General features: G+C 36.5%; 1 long non-coding RNA gene across 1 annotated transcript; it reads right to left on the bottom strand.

Annotated features, from left to right (window-relative positions):
• Positions 1-1111: 1111 nt before the first annotated feature.
• On the bottom strand, positions 1112-9152 carry LOC306652455. The gene is made up of 3 exons (XR_013761397.1): positions 9045-9152; positions 4363-4472; positions 1112-1197 (listed from the first exon to the last, which is right to left on the bottom strand). It is a non-coding gene; the product is annotated as an uncharacterized lncRNA (long non-coding RNA).
• Positions 9153-18190: the final 9038 nt, after the last annotated feature.

Here is an 18190-nt window from a genome sequence, read left to right on the forward strand (position 1 = left end):
TATGCCATCTTTATTTTGCATTCAAAGATTAAAAGTGGAGCATGGGTGATGGTAAATTGCAGAGGCCTTGCATTGAACATCAGTGTTAATACACTAGAAATGACATTACAGGGTGAATAAGAGAGAATGATTTCACAAAATTTATATCATATTAGGGGCTAAGGAAAGTCTTCTGTAGAAATCATGTTAGTCCTCACATGCTAATCAGCATCAGTGTCCAGGCAGGCCATCACAGTCTTTGACACTCATCACTGACAACCTCCTTTGTCCAATGGGACCATGTGAGGGAACAGACAGTAGAGTGTATTTGTGGGGGTGTGTGCCAGGCTTGCTCAGTCACAGGTAATTGCCAACGGAGCCATAAAACAGGCCCCGAGATTTGGGTAAACACAGGCTTGTGGCAAGCAACCTGAAAACTCATTTATAGCAGGAGAAACCATATATTTTATAGACTTTTAACCCAATCACAATGTGCCACAGGGAATTAGACCAACAGTCCCCAATACAGGTTCCCTTGGTAACACTAGGTAAATTTGGAGACAGTTGTTTACTTTCCTAAGTGACCAGAGTGGAATGCTCCTTTCCATAGGTATTCCTGACTGGCATGAATGTGTGAAAGTTTTCCTTACACACTTGAGACATTCACAGCTGCTAGCCAAGACTTAGGATTTCTCCCAACAGTATTAGAGAACCAGGAAAGCCCTGAAGCACTTATAATCTTGTCTTTGCCTTTGACCTGCTCTATGCAAGACATATAAGTGGGAAAAAAAGCTGAAGCAAGGAGAAACAGTGTTGCTACTGTATGGCTAATTGCTGCTGGTTGTAGGGAAGCCATGCCTATTGTTGATTTGTAAACATTTCACTAAAACGCTATTCTTTTTTTAAAAAGCCCTGGAAAATTTGAAAGAAAAATGTTTCATCTGGCTGGAAGTTTGGATCTTTACCTTTGAACAAAATTTATGCTCATGAAATTAACATTTTTGCTGAAAGAAGGTTCTATTAAAGAGGAAAAGCAAACTGACCTCTTGGTTTCTGGGTCACAGCCAGGAGGCTTGGTCCTCCTGCTGCATCTGTAGGGATACTTCTTCCATGAGCAAAGCTCCAGAAGGTTGGAAGTGGTGGCACAGTCCTTTGATTCCTGAGTCAGGAGTGCAGTGTCTTGAAGAAACTCATCTGTATTTCATAGGGATATTCATGCTGTACAAAGAGAAAAATCTAAGTGTAGACTTCAAAATTTATTTATCAAGGTAGCTAAGAGGTGTCCCAGGGTATTCAATAGAGCTTGTAATGAAGTTTGAAACTGCTATAATTACTTGCTATCTACCTACTTTTAGTTTACTAAAATAATTATTTTACATACATACTTCATTTTGATGTTTTAGTAGTGAAATTATTTTTTATTTTAAGTATATCTTTCATCATCAGTTACTCATTTTTAATAAACAAGATCAAAAGAATAACATAAAATTCCAAAAATTTTGTGTTATGGTCTATGTATGATAACTCTCTATATTCTAAGCTTTAGCATTGGAACACATGAAAATATTTCAGAGAAACATTTGGTTTTACATTACACAGATCACTATAAACATTCTGGATAATTTAAGTTTGACATTGCCAGCAAGGAGATGATTATATGGGATGATGCATATGATATTCTTCACACAATATCCAGCAGATAGTTAGCATTTTAAATTGCTAACACATTGTAATCATAGTTTTGTCATCTTTTCAAGACCTCTAAAAGACACTGTCACTTATTGCAATTGAAATATTTCTGTTTAGTACACTGAACAAAATTATTTATGAGGAAATTTATGTGTATATAAGCAAGATTAGTCTCACATATTCATATGTGAACACAGCACAATTTATTAGATTTCATTTCCCAGTCTTCCTCACATCCCCCATGCCCTGTTCCTCTCTATCCCTTTTCTCTTCTTTATTGATCTCACTCATATTTTCATTAGAGTCACCAATATTTTTTACTTTCCTGTCCAACATCAGCATATGAGAGAAAGCAATTAACCCCTGACTTTCTCAGTCAGGCTTATTTAACCTAGCATGATGTTCTCCAATTCCAGTCATTTACAAACAAAAAATGAAATTCCATGCTTCCTTGTGACTGCACAAAATTCCATTGTGCATATATACATATATATATATATATATATCTCACATTCTTTGTTTATTTATCTATTGTCAGACATGTTGATGGTTCTATAACTTGGTTATTCTGAAATGTATGGCTATAATAATTGGCATGCATAAAGATACTGATGTTTGATGGCATAGAATAATTGACCACAGATATCATAAATAGTAATTGATAGTACAAAAATTCATATTTTGGTTGTTGTATGTCTTCAGATTAATTATCACCCAAATAATGCTAATTGTGTGTTCAAACACTTTCATAACACACTAGATTTTGGGATCCAGTAGGAGGAAGAAGTGGAAGAAATTATATAAGTTTTCTCTATATTTTCTACTGCAGTATCAACCACTATAGTTCTATCATATTTATAAAGTTTTTTGTAAAGTTTTATTTAAGAGATATTTTAAAATCACCTTAGCATACCACACAAAATGCTTCTTAAAGATGGCAACTTCATGAAATCCAATTATTAACCCAACTATGTATTAACATGCTCTGATCTTTTAGCAGGACTTCCAATGAAGGAATAACAACCCAAGGCAACACTGACTTATGTATGTGAATCTCTCACCTGGGAACACTAGAACAACCACTTTCCCAGCATCTTCACAGAAGTCTGTCTATTTATTACAAAACTCAATTTACTTCTTCAAGATACCCTGCACATTCTCTCTCTTGTGATATGGCACTACATATTCTCCCCAGGGAGAACTTACATGTTGAAAAGGAAAATCTGTGGGCTCTGTCATAAATTGACCGTAAGTTCAATCCCCAGTATCCCACAAAAAAGGGGGGTAGCAAGGAGCTGGTAAACTAGGATTAAATTACTATCATTTCTTAGTAAATCAAAAGTACAGCTGGGGTCTGGGAAGATAGCTCAGCTGGTAGAGTGCTTGCCTAACAAGCACAAGGCATGAGTAAGATTCCCAGTACCACACACACACAAAAAGTACAGCTGGTAGATTGTGAACATATGTTTCTGATATAAAATGTGAAGACAAATGTAGTACTCCAAAACAATCCAGTGTTAACTATGAATTGCATTTATACATAGTTGAGCATACTTTATTCATATTATCCAGATTAATTTTATTACAGTGCAAACAACATATAAAACTTCTAAAATATTTTGTAAGATCATCATACATGAGTTGAAGTATTTTTTGTGTAATCATAATCATTAATTCTGACATACTGAAGACTATGCTATTTAATATTTTCAGCTATACTATACATGCTTTGGTTGTGGATTTTGCCTCTAAAATTGGCTTAGTCAAATGAATAAAGAAAAACACTAATGTATTAAAATGACAATGATGAAATAAAACAATATGATTTTGGGGGCCTTTTAAAATCTTCATTCCATTCCATTTAGACTCAAGTATTACATGTATGGTATTAATTAAAATCCAAATATGAGAGTTTACATTAAATATATGCAAACTTATGTAAAGCAAATAAATAGTATATGCCCTATAATGCACTTTTACCCAAATAGCTTTCAATTACATGGATTTTTTGTTTCCTTTTATTACAGGAGTGGTTTGATTATGTCTTTTGAAAAAAAAATACTGTGACCTACAGATGATGGAATGAGTCATTTTGTCTGCACTACATAAGTTATTGAATGAAATACATGAGAATTCCTCTATTTAGCTAATATTCACTTATATTAAGATAATAAGATTGACATTGGCCTAGAATATGAGCTAGTGTACTAATGAGTGTCAGTTCTGATTATATTCAGATACACAGAAGGTGTACAGTTTTCAAGAATGCCATTAATAAGAAGAGGGAGAAAGTAACACCAATGACAGAAGCAGTGACATTTGACCTTTGGGTTCTAATTTCAATAGACATTTTAACTCTGTGGATATCCATTTGAGCTTAGATAAAATGGGTGCTATGAAGACCTAAGGTTCTATCAATATACAATTGGCTAGCTCCACTGGAGTAAACTGCTCATATTCTGGAAAAATATTCATTATGATGATAGACTGTTCTGTACTCTGAAAAATAAATATTTTCAAAAATATGAAAAAAAAAAAACTTTTTACACAGGTCCATGAGGGTGATTTGAATATTTGTCATTTCTCATACTTATTTTTATTGTATTAAACAAATACAAATATGCAATTAAATATAAACTATGTATGAAATGTATATTAGAACTATTTTGGAAAATCATCAGTTAAAATAATTACCTTTGGTTTGTATTAATTTTATCTTCATTGTTCCCTTGATTCATAACACTGACCAATTGATAATAGAAATTGGATGTAAAAATGCTTCTAGGAATATGGCATAAAAAACCCTGAAACAGATAACAATATTTTAATTAATCATTCTCACTGAAATTAAGTGCTGGAGTATTTAAAAAATTTTGTTGAAAAGTTAATTCCTCTATTCTCTAAAGTACACAGCTTTCTGCTAAGTCTTCAATGACTGGTGTAAATGGAATATGTGGTTATATTCTTTTCAGAAAATATTGGTATAATTCAATGTGGCTTATGATGAGAAAAATAAAAGACAATCTTTTGGGTCTGAACCCCTCCTTTTTGCATACAACACAGCAAACAGGTGCAACATATCTAGCAACAAACTATTCTAAGTATTTTTCCCCCCTCTCAGAGGAAGTTCAAGGAAAGACACCAAGACATCTGTGAGATTCATAGTCTGGTAATATTCAATCATTTCTATATGTAATTTTCAAACATGAGAGGCAATGTTTGATGTACTTAGGATTAAGAAGTATATAAAACAGTCTCTTTAATCTGAGTACATCATGTTCCATTGGTACTGAGACACAGTTTGCATCAAGGTACTTAATGTTTCTCCCATAGAAGAGCTCTCATATATTTCAGCAAAAAAAAAAAAAAAAAAAAAAAAAAAAAGCATTCTAGGCGATGTCAAGTTCTTGGGCAAATGCAGAGGACCCCATATCTGATGTAAATTAAGTAATATTTTCACAGTATATTATCCTTTCATGGACACCATGTTCCACTCAGACCACTTGCAGAGTTGGTGTAGAAAAACAAGACTATGAAATGACCCAGAGGTTTGCTGTTTGGTCTTTGGTCATAAAAAGCTTGAAGTAAACAAATTTGTGCCAAGTTTTAGTGAGTTGGCTTTGGCCAATTCACCCACCCACATTTTCTCTTTCTCTCTCAGCTTGTCTCTCTGTTGCTTTTCATATGAAGTTAAAGTCAAACTTACAGTCTTGTACCCATGTTAGAAAACTAGAGGCAGAGAGACTATATTTATTGTCTGAACACCATACCCATCTTTGGTTATAGTCTTGTAAATTTCTGTTTAAAACATGGAGAGAGGCAAAAATCTGCAAATGGGCAATTTTAACTTGCTAGTACACCAAATCTGTAACCTTTATATGCCTTATAGAAGGTAACACACAACCTGTTACTTCTATCATGTGTACATTGCTAAGACAAGCTGTTTTAGCTAATTAATATAGTTAGCTGATTATGTGGGCATCTGTACCCTGCTTATGAACTTCCCCAGGGCAGGCACAGACTCCCAGCTTTTTGTACACATCATCTGTCAGGTATGGCTTCAGCCATAGAAGATGTCACAACTGAACTGTTACTGTGTGTCATATGACCAAATATAAATGGGAACAAGGCTGATAAACTCTAATTGAGATCCTTAGAAAAATTTAAGAACTTCTTTGTACTTTTGTCAATTTATTACCATATTTTAAATGTGTTAGTAGAAAGAAAGATAGAGTGTTCAAACTATTTTTGTATTTTATTACATCTTTTTGTAACTCTACTTACATACTTTTGATTCAGATATGTCTCATCACACTGTAACCTTTTGTTGAATACAGGTACTGAGTTTTCATAATTCTGAAGTAAATTTAGTTGCAGCAACTATTCGAACAGTAAGATTTAGAAGGGGCAATCTCTGTTAATTAAAAAGTGGGTAGCAAGTGAGCATGATGGCACATGCCTAGGTAAGTGAACTGCAAGTTTGAGGTCAGCCTAAGCATCTTAGTAAGAACCTGCCTCAAAAGAAAAAGAAAAGAAAAAGAACTACATGTTGTTCAGCAGTGAGATGACCCTGGGTTCCATATTCGGTACAAAAAAACCATGGGATATTGACAACTGCTATGTTTTTAAATCTCAGTGGAAATCATACTAATAAGCTTACTTGAAAAAAATTTAATTAATTCTCAAACCTTCTTTTGACAGATAAATACTCACAACATCTTATTGAACTCTCCCACATATCCAAGAAAAAAATTAGGAAATACAACAATCATTCTAACCAAGTTGAATCAACTTCTAAATTACATTTACTAATTTGCACTAATTAACTGAAATATTTCTACTTTTCAAAACCAAAGCCCACGTCCTCAAAATTCTAGAATTCATTTACACATTCTTGAAATGATAAACTCATAAAAATGGACAAGGATTAATGGTGGCCAGGAGTGGTGGGGAGGGCAGCAGGAGAACATGGGTGTGGTTATCAGAGGTCAACATGAGGGGTCCTTGTGACAGAAATGGTCTGTTTACACATGATCTATATCATCTTTAATGTCAAGATGTGGGCAGCTCTACATAAAGTTGACAGAAGATGTCTCTCTTTAACACAACTACATATAAATCTACAGTTGTCTCAAAATGAAATTACCTTAAACAAATAAATAAAATTGTAAATGGTTGAACCACACTGAAATGAAATCCAAGTGTTAAATTTCCTAAAATTATCCAAGTTTTCCTTATAAGTCTGGTAAAGTAAGCATGAAAAATTTAAAAGGAAAGTCTAAACAATAATCACAAATTGTACCTTCTAGATGGCTCGTGAAAATGTCTTCCAGGAAGGAAACTGGTTGTACATCCATATAATTCTCCGTATTTTCTTCAATTATACATTTTAAAACTACTTCACAGAGCACAATATTCACATGCAAAATACATGCAAATTAATTTTCTGTATATTAATGAAGTTGAAACCATGTCTTCCTTCAGAGTTCTACAATTCATTTACACATTCTTGAAATGATAAACTCATTTCAAATGAGGAAAAAATTATACTTGAAAGTATGTAAACCTTAATATTTAAATGAAGCTTATAATGATATAGGAAAATATAAACAAAGACTTCCCTTAGCTCTGGTGAATCCAAGAATAACTGAGTCAATCCAAATATTCCATTTTACAAAATGACAATTCTTTTGTCACAGACTAAATCATTAAGCAAAAAGCACAGATAAGTGAAATAAATTTTTCCAAGTAGTGGAACAGTTAACCAGATATACAGCAATTTGTTTTCATGAAGATAAACATGAAAGAAGGCATTTATGAAAGCATGAAGGAGATGACTCAGAAAAGATTAGATAAGAATTAATTTAAAAGTTATGTTTTCAAGCTAACTGACCATAATTGGAGTTCAGACCTTTAAAATGTTATCAAATTGAAATCACTGGCACACCTAAATACCACCAGACACAGGACACAGCCAGTGCTGGCAACTTCCATCAAATCCAGAGTACAGTTTCCTAGTGTTGGTAGTATTTCAGGAGAGGTAATGAATAGTACGACTAATTTTTCTAAAGCATCTAGCAGCAAAACAAGTTCACTACTGTGTTTTAAAGATCCCATAAAAGAGGGGTCTTCTGTGAAAGATGCAAGTAGCAGACTCGATAAAGTTTTAGTTGGGAAATTCAGATTTAGGTGGGAAAGCTCTTGCATAAGAGATTGCACCTCTCTTTAAAAAAGTCATTTAAAATCAGCATTCTCCTTCCCTATTTTAGAGATCACTACTGTATTCTCAATAGTCAACAGAGGAAGAAACAGCAGAGTGACAAAGCTGTGGATGCTGAAAGTTTTGCTTCAGGGATTGCAAAACACCCACATGGGGTGGGGAACCAGGCCTTGGAAGACATGGAGGATGGGGCCCAGGGCAGAGGGCTGAAAGGGTGGGTTTGGTGACTGACACTTGACATTCAAAGTCCACCACGGATGTCACTCATCCTTAGATAACAAGACTGTGGTGCTGAGACTCAAACAGTAATCAACCCACCTTTAATCTGAGTAATGGTACTGATCTCTTAAGTTCTTTCAAGGATTGGAGGGCGGGGTCGCAGCTTGAAAGTTTTTGCGTGGCTTTGATTAAGGAAGAAAGCAGCAGCACAATGCACTCCAGCTAGCTAAGTTTCTCTCTTCTAGATTCTTCGTGGATTAAAGGCACACCCCGTCACCCACTCACGACCTCCAGACCTAGCAAATTGCAGTTCCTGACTGGGTGACTCTGAGGGAAATACAGGGAACCAGAAGCTCGTGCTTGCCAAGTTTGCGATGTTGTGCTCCCGGGTCCAGGCTCACCCAGCCTGCACCCACCCTAGGCCACCCACGCTGCACACTTGCCTGTGCCCTCTACATGCCAATGAGGAGGCACCACCGCACCTGGGTCCAGGAGCAGGCCAGTCCCACCATCCCCCAGCAAATCCTACCTTGCACAATGCCCAGAACTAATGCAGCTGGAGTCCTGAAAGGCCCACTATCCATGGTTGCCTAGGCTGAACCTTGCCGCTCACCACCATGAGCTGAGCCAAGAGTCTTCTGCGTTGAACAGGGCCCCAGAGGGTTGGCAACAGGGTCTCTCCCCTGGGGTTGCTCTGGACCCGCCAGTTCAGGGGAAACCACGCCACAGCCCAACAGAGAGCCAAGTACCCAAGCTCCCAGGTGGGTAGGCCATAGTGGCTGCCCCTCAGTGGGAATGAGCTTGGCAGGCATGGCGGAACTGAAGAGTGGCTTCTGGAGCCTTCAAAGGCCCGGGGGAGATTGTCGGGGGCAACCGCTCTGCATGCCCCCTCTCCCCTGACTGCTGGCCACTCTCACTAATAACAAAGAGCACCCACCCCAGGAAGGCTCTTCAAGGAGACACCGCTGCCACCATAGCTCAAGCACAGAACCACATCACCTGCCGCTGGGACCGCTGCTGCCCCCACTGCCTGCCGCGGATTGGTGGAGAGAGGCAGCTCCACCCCGGGCCCGCCCCCTCACACTCTTCTATTTTCGAACTCACCCGGCCTGCCCGCTGGCCTGCAATTTTGCGGGGAATCCAGTGACTTCCTGCACCGACTGTGACCCCTAGGGACCTGAGGTGGAAGCTGCAGCTGGTTCCATCTGGGTCTGCTCTTGGAGAATAGAAGAATATTTCAAGACCTAAATGTTTGCAGGAACTGTCTTTCTGCCCCCCTCCCTTCCAGTGTCTTTTTACATGAATATTTATGCAAGAAAAAGTCATCCCACCAGTTTTCTTTCATATTTCAAGCTTTGTTCTGAATTATCTCAATGGACTAAAAGCTGAAGGTATTATATTGTAGTTGCCTATTAAGTTATTATTTGACTAAAATTTCTGACTGAGTAAATTTCAACTAAAATATAGGATGTTGTTTTCAAAATGTTAAATGCCACTTTGAGATCTCTAGGTTGACTTATAAATAGTTCTTCAAAGGGCAGACATTTTTAAACGTTAATGATAATGGCTTTAAAGAGCAAAATGATATAATATCATGTAGAAATTTTTGTTACTTTTTTCCCAAGAGCTACAGAACTAAAATTTTATAATTCTGTTTCATTCAGTCTATGTTGGGTGTCTCTCTGTGTGGGTGAATCTTTGTGAGTAGACATTGATAGTTGCAGGTTCTGTTTCAGTTGATAAAATATGATAACTAATATTACCTTAGCATTCAGAGGAATGTCAGATTAAATTTTGACTAAATGAAATTCTAGTGATTGTTTTGATTTCATAAAGTAGATTAAAAACAAGCTTTTTCAGGAATTGACATTTTGTTTAAAGTATGTAGTGGAATTGATATAAATTGGAAATGTTTTATTATTTGTGGAGTTCTACTAAAACTGCCATATATTGGTTTTTCTTTTTTTACTCAGAGAATTACAGTCATACATAGCAAATGGATTCATTTGGACAAAATCAAACAATCATGGAATTTTATTTATTCCATTTTCTTATATAGTGCCCTTCAGCTTTCCCTCTCCCTCTCCCTTTCACTCTCCCTCTCTCTCTCTCTCCCTCTCTTTCTCCCTCTTTCTCTTTTCTCTTCCCTGTACTCTATTAATCTTCCTTTTATTTACTTATTTATTTGACATATATCACTTATTAGTTCACATTTGTTAGTGCATAAAAATCTTAAAGATTAAAATAGAGCAAATACATCTTGAAAAGTTATCTTGGGTTGAGTTCAAACATCTTTAAACATATTACTACAGTTATGCTTGCTAAACAATGTTTTTGCACGCATCTCATGTTTTACACCGATCCTTCTCAAACAGACTTGAACACTAAGATTTCTTATGCTCAATTGTTTCACCAATATGGATGGCAAAAGTACATCAACATTTTGTGGGATTATATTTTCAATATAAATTTCATAAACAATAGATCCTCAGAACTCATTTTTCTAATAAGAATGTACTTTTTCTGAATTCATCACTGTTGTTTTATAAAAATTGTGTCCAAATGACAAAGACAAAAGCTTGAACATCCAGTGAATACAGAAATGTAGTTTTCAGCAACAACTGGCACATGCAATCACCATAGCAAACATCCATACAAATTTATTCTACTGCAGGACTGCTAAGTCTCTTCATAATACATGTATTTCAAATAGAGCCAATACAAATTGTCAGCATTCCCCATTAACCATGGTGGTTTTCCTTAACTTATAAGCTTCAGTATCAATGATGGTCACTAGCTTTTGGTGAAGTGGCTAGCCAGGTATAAAAGCATACTTAATTTTATTAGAATGCTATCTTTAAAGATGGCAAAGTTGTGGGGGATATAAATGAATCTTTATGCAAGAAGGTTTAATTTTGGAAATAACAAATAATAAGAAGGTTTAATTTGGGAAACAACAACGAATATGACTTCAACCTACAACAACTAGTTCCAGGCCAGGATGGCTTCTGGTATACCCAAGGAGCAAAGGAATATTTGTGGTTTAATTGAAAAATGCACAGATAGTTTAAGTGTTTTATAAAAAATCAATTATTGGTACTTTTGGAGTTATTTGAGACATACTGAGCTCTGATTATTGAATGGCTACAATTATTAGCCATTAAGTATTAAATCTAAAATAACTAAATCTAATCTTAGAGGAAGAGCTAAACATTTGATAGAATTGGGCTTGCAAGACAGCATGTCAGGCCAGTGGTTTTACGTAAGTAGTGAATTCTCTGTGTGATAGTTTCTCTTATAAGGTGACTTATGCACACAGCTATCTCTTTATGGCATTCCTCTGTTGTTTGTCAGTTTTGACATTGCAAGTCTATCATGAATGACAATATTCACAAAGACATTGTTTTCTGGGTTTTGGAAATAACCAGAAAATTACAATTGAATTTTTGGTTAAATTACAGAATTAAATATGCAGTAGAATACAGTTCACTGAATTAGGTAATAGAGAAAATGGCAAAGATGAAAGTGAAGCAAAGATATACCAAAACCATTCTAAGTTCATTGAATCATTGATAATGATTTTGTATGATAATAATGAATTAGAAACTGTGCATCTGACATTGTTCTAGGACTGAAGATACAACAGAGAACAAAACAAGCAAAACTCATTCAGGAGGAGGATGAGCATTTTTTTCAAGTAAACACACAATAGGTCTAATTATTAAATGTGGGATGCACAAAAATTTTTTTTCTTAAATTTCCTTTCTTATAACTGGTGCCTGAAATCCCACCTACTTGGGAAGCTGAGGTAAGATGACTACTTAAATCCAGGAGTTCAGGGTCAACCTAGGGAACTTAAAGAGATGCTGTCCAAAGAAGGAGGAAAAAACACCTTTTCTGGGATTCTATTCCCACCTGTAGTATACTCCTCAGTGGTAAAGACAAAACAGAGTGACAGATGTTTTCAGATAAACAACAAAAATAGTTTATTACTGGTACATTCTCACTATCAAAAGGAAGTGAACCCAGAATAAAGGCAGGAAAAGAAAGAAATAAGAGCACAAATTTATGAAATATACTGACAAATATAGTGTACTAAGTTTGGGGATGTATCTCATTGGCCTTGCACTTATCTAGCATGTTGCTGTTTTAGGTGCAATCACAACATGGCAAACAAGTAAAGAAAAAAAAATAAAAGTATCATCAGTGAAAATATAAAATTATAAACCAAAATAAAGGAGATAGAATGTTTTAAAAGCTGTCATTTTAATCAAAACCCATTAACAGGCAATAGCTACATTGACTTTTAAATGGGGACAGAAAAGGCATGAACATTAACAGGAAACAGAGGAATAGAAAACCACAAATACATTTGAGATTTTTTTTAATTACGATGCAACAAAGAACATTACACTTATAAATTTAAAAACTTAGATGAAATTGATCATTTCATAGAAAAATAAACATGAATAGCAGAGACTAAGCAATATATATTGAATATTATTAAAATGGACTTAAAGTATTTTTGAAATAATAAATAAGCCAAAAACATAAAGAAATTGGGCTGGCAGTCACAACTGCCCTCCACCACACTCCCACCACACACCCCACTCCCCAGTATATCTAAATGTTTTACAAATGAGTTCTAATGAAACCTCAGAGAATAGAGTACATCCTGTCAAATATTTCTCCTATGCAACCAAAGAGAGAATGGTATGAAAACCTTATGAAGTTAGTATAAATGAAATACCCCAATAAGAGAAGGTCCAAACATCAATATCCTATCATTATAACCCAACTATCCTAGAAATAAAGGTGTTAATTGCAGTACATGTGGGAAGGGGCAAGAAGAACAGGTGGGACATTATTGGTTGTATTTCACAGTAAACCACGAGTTCAAGTGAGGACCTTGTTGGCTCACCTTAGCACCAAACAAGACCACATCAGAATTGATAATTCATGTAAACATACAAATCCATATAAAAATAGTCACCTCTCTGTAACATATGCAACAATCAATTCAAAATGGATGGAAGAATTACATTTAAAAATATAGAAAAAGTTTTAATTGAAAATATAGAAAAGTATATTTTAGGTCATTTAATCTACTCAAGTCATAGAGATTACTCAAGTCACATCAGTCACACAGACTGCTCAAGTCATTTGGGCTGCTTAGATTATTAAGTAACAGTGGTCCAACTAATGATTTCAATATGGCCTATTGCACTGCCACTGAGGCTTATTTTAAAATGGACATGTTTTTCTTTACCTTTTCACACTCTTCCCCTTCTTAACCTGAGTGGAAGAACAAGATTACCTTTTCCTTATCCAAGGCCAAGTTATCTGTATTTGAGCACATACCCAATAGAGGAGCCAAGTAATTCAGATTTCAGGGATGGAACAAGAAGATTGAAAGAATGGCTTGCTACAAAATCACAAGTGAATCACAAAAGCCTACAGGGAAAACCTGAATTGTAGTCTTTGAATGAATAGTTCCTTCAAAAACCCTCTGTTCTCCCTGATAGGCAGAATCACAGCATTTGGGACAGAAGTTCTCTATGTTACTCCATTGCATGTAAAGCAATAAACCTTAGTTTTCCTTCTTTCAAAACTCTTATTATCTTTGTTGACTAGGCACTGGGAAGAAGACCCAAACTTTCAGTAACAAGCTCCACTGGCTATAGAAGGTACGTGCACAATCATACTTTACCCAGGTCATAATGGCTACATAAAAAGGTCATAGGGCCTACTCACTTTATAAAGGTCATGGAGGCTACTAAGGTCATTTCACAATGAAGGCCAGAAGGGATTTGCAGGTAATAAAGGCTGAGTTGATAATGCACTGCACTTGTGTCACAGAGGCTATCTGGGACATAGAGGTTCTTCAGTGATAAAGGTTATGGAGGACATATGAACTACAATTATCATAGAGGCTACATGGGTCACAGAGACAACTCAGGACACAGAGAATCCAGAGATCATGGAGGCTTTGAAGGTCATAAACTATATACATGTAATGAAAGCTACTTGGATCACTTTGTTAAATCAGGACATAGAGGGTGCACAGGAAATAGAGACTATGAAAGAAACAGAAGGTAAGTAGTTCATACTGGGCATGGAAGTCATAGCAGATATTCAGGACATTTGGGCTACTCAAGCCGTAGATACTGTGCAAGTCAAAAAGATTATGTAGGTCATACAGTATAATCAGGCTACAAAGGTTACGCAAGTCATAGGGGCTAATGTGTTTATTTAAGCTACTCAACTCATATACACTACAAATTTCATTAGGGAAAATATGATCATTTCTGCTACTCAGGATACTGTGGATGTGAAGATCATAGAGGCTACATAAGTTCAAGATGCTAAGGTCTTTTAAATTACCAAGTTTCTAGAGGCTATGCAGGGTACAAAGGATAGGACATAGACTAGGTGCATATCATACAGGCCATATGGGGAACAGAATTTATGCATGCCACAGGTGCTACTTTGAGAAATGAAAAGTCTGTTGATCCACTTTCAGGAGATAGCCTTAATTGGCTACATTTGTAGGCATTTTAATTATAGCCATTCCCTTTGGCTATAATTTTAAAATTAGGCAATTGCATAGATTATAATCCCAAACTCCTCCAATCAGACTGAATTGCAATAGTGCTCAGGCACTTTTTTCCTGAGCACTGCTGCCACAGGCACTGCTGCCATTTCCCTGAAGCTTTCTCTTGGGGCACAGCTGCCCCTGAAGTCACTGCCACAGGCACCTGGAGGTCTTTTCTCTTGGTGTTGCTGCTGATGTTGACACTGTCACAGTCGATATGGCCCCGAGGTCACTGCTCCCCTCATCACTACCTCAAATGCCTGGCTGCCATATACACTGCTGCTGCTGCTGCTCCTTCTACCACTGATATTGCTGCCACCAAAGTCACTGATACTCCCAGGAAGTCACCTGGAGGTCACCTCTCTGGGGATTGCTGCAGCTGCAGCTACAGCCACTGCTGCTGCCACTGCTACCATAGTTCTTCCAACTTTTGCCAACACCACCAAAGTCTGCAGCTGCTGCTGAACCCCTGGCTGTTGCCACCAATTACTGCTACTACAACTTCCACCACTGTTCAGAAATCTGCTTCCAGGGACAGTCCAGGTTTGGTTGCACATGGCCACAACCATTTTGAGACACCAGCCAGAACCTGAGTGTGTTTGGGGTGCCAATTGTTTGCTGTCACTGCCATTTTGGAGCACAATGGCCTTTTTGGGGACACCAGCAAGGACCTGGAGGTTCAGTGCTAGGGTGCCTAAAGATTTGGCTACAACTGGGCTCAACATGAAAACATAAGGGAACAAAACACCACAAACCAAAATGTCCCAATAAGAGAAGCCTCTGACAACACAATAGAATAAATATCCAAGAAGTTCAGAATATCCATAGTCATTTTGATCTGCAAAGTAAAGGATGGTATACATAGTAAAATCAAAGAGAAATACAGGAAGTGAAAGATCAATAAAGAATTAGAGATTGTTAAATACACAAGCAGAAATTCTCAAAATGAAGGAATCACTCAATTATAAATTAGTCAATTATAAATTCAATGGAAAATATCACCCACAGTCTAGACCATTTGGTAGACAGAACTTCAGACAATGAAGACAAAATATTTAATGTTGAAAATAAAGTTGACCACATAGAGAAGATGGTAAAAGTTTGAAAAGAACTTTCAAAAATTATGGGATTAACATGAAAAGATCAAATAAATTCTGCCTATCTACGAGTATGTGAGGTCTTTTCATCTTCTGAGATCTTCAATTTCTTTATTTTTGGTGTTCTGTAGTTTTAGTTATAGAGATTTTTCACCTCTTTTGTCAGATTGATTCCAAAGTATTTTATTTTTGGAGATGAATATGAATAGTGTAGTGTTATTATTCTTACAGTGGATTCATTACTGATGTATAGGAATGCATTTGAATTATGGGTATTTGATTTTATATCTTGCTACTTGGCTGAATTCATTTATTAGTTTCATTTTTGGTGGATGTTTTTGGATGTTCCAAATATAGAATCATATTATTGGCAAATAGTGATAGTTTGAGGAGTTCTTTACCTATTTGTATACATTTATTTTCTTTCTTTCATGTCATAGATGCTTCTCAGGTCATAGAGGATACTTGGGTAGTAGATGCCAAACAGGTCACTAAGGAGACTTCAAAAACCTCTAACTTTTTCATTCAAATACATGGCAAATACTCTGTCTGTGAACCTAAAATACTGACTCCAACCTGGTGCCAAGGAACTTCTCCCAATGATAAAATTTTCTTCAACTTCTGGCAATTCCATGCTCCCTTGTTTGAACAGTTATGGTCAGGATATCTACCACTGGCAATTTAATTTCATTAGTCTCCTTTATTATATGCTAAAACATTTTATTTCAGCCTACCTCACTTTCCTTCATTCATTACATGACATCCCAGCCTGAACCAAACCATCTCTTCCTCAACCTGACCAAGAAAGAGTAAGTCCCATGTCCTAAAGTTGTACCTGTTGAAAACTAAGTTGATTAATGCTAAGCTACCTGTATTTTTCAATTTTTCATTCTGGTTGTCCTCTAAATCTGTTGAAATCTTTAGCTTTCCTATGACAAGTGTTTCAGAGAGGCAATTCCATTAGTGCTGTCATTGGTTTCCAGGTGGGACAAATCTATCCTGTCTTTTGTCTAACCTTGGAACTTGCAGTGCTCTAAATGTGGTAGAGGATAGCCCTCAGAACTGTGGGAACTTGGGACACAGGCCTGCATACTTTACATAATAATTTCTCTCTGGAACAAGTTTATGTCAATTCCCTAAGAAAAGCAGTTCTCATTCATCAGAAAATTTTTTTCCTCCTTCCTGCCTGGAATTACACCTGGCATCTTATCTCTGACAACTGTAATCCTGGTGATCTCCTACTTCTTTAGTGATAACTTTCCTGTTTTGCTAGCTTCTCCTACTGTTATTACAGATGAATATCCTTGCTTTGGTTCCTAGCTACCAAGGTGTGACCAATTCATATCCTTGTAATACTGTCCAGGAACGGTAATTTCAATACTACAATGTTAGTTGAGAAGATGGATGAATGAAGTCCCTGCCTGGGAGAAGGGCTGTGAGCTTCTTTAATTAATATCCAACTCACATCCTGGGGCCAAACCATGCACACACCATAGAGATAATCTCCTTTCCTTTCTGAAATTTCATTGTGCTGTTCAGGTCATAAAACTCACACAGTTCTTCAGGGCTGTGCAAGTCCTAAAAGTTATGCTGGTCATAGAGGATACTTAGGTTATAGAAACTACATTGGACTTAGAGGTTAGTCAGTTAATAAAAGCTCTCCAGGTCATCAAGATATGGAGGTCCAGAGGCTTCAGAACACAGAAAATATGCAAGTCATACAGATTACTTATGTAATAGGGGTTACACAGATTACAGAGGATACACAGGTCACAATGGCTGTTCAGGTCATAGAGTCAATCAAGTTCTTAGGGACTACTAATTCCATATTTTACAAAGGGCATAAGCCTGTGGAGGTCATGAAAGTTGTGAGGATTACATGGGTAATAGATGCTTCATGGGTTATAAATGATATAGGGTCATAGAGTTTACTCATACTGTAGAGATTATGCAGGCCATAAAAGCCTTCTCAAATTTTGAAGCTGCTCAGGTCCTAGAGTTTACACAATTTATAAGGGCTTCTCAACCCATAGAGACCATTCAGACTATTAATACTACACAGGTCATATGTGTTACTCAGTTTGTTTAGGCTACTTAGGCCAGAGAGGATATGCAGGACAGGGGGTCTATGGTAGATCATGAAAAACATGCATATTACAGATAATATTATACAGTTCATAGAAATTTTGCAGGTTATAGAAACTTCTGAGATTATAATGACAATTCAGGTCTTAGAGAAAATGCAGGTGCAGGAGGCTTCACAGATTATAGAGGATCTGAATGTTATTGTGGTTACATTGGTGATAGAGGCTACACAGACCATAGTGACTGCATAGATCAGAGGTTATGAGGGTTGAAGAAACTACTTAGGTCAGAGAGTAAGCAGTAAGT

This window comes from Sciurus vulgaris, assembly GCF_902686455.1.
Source record: "Sciurus vulgaris genome assembly, contig: HiC_scaffold_236_arrow_ctg1, whole genome shotgun sequence".
In the NCBI taxonomy this organism is placed as follows: domain Eukaryota; kingdom Metazoa; phylum Chordata; class Mammalia; order Rodentia; family Sciuridae; genus Sciurus; species Sciurus vulgaris.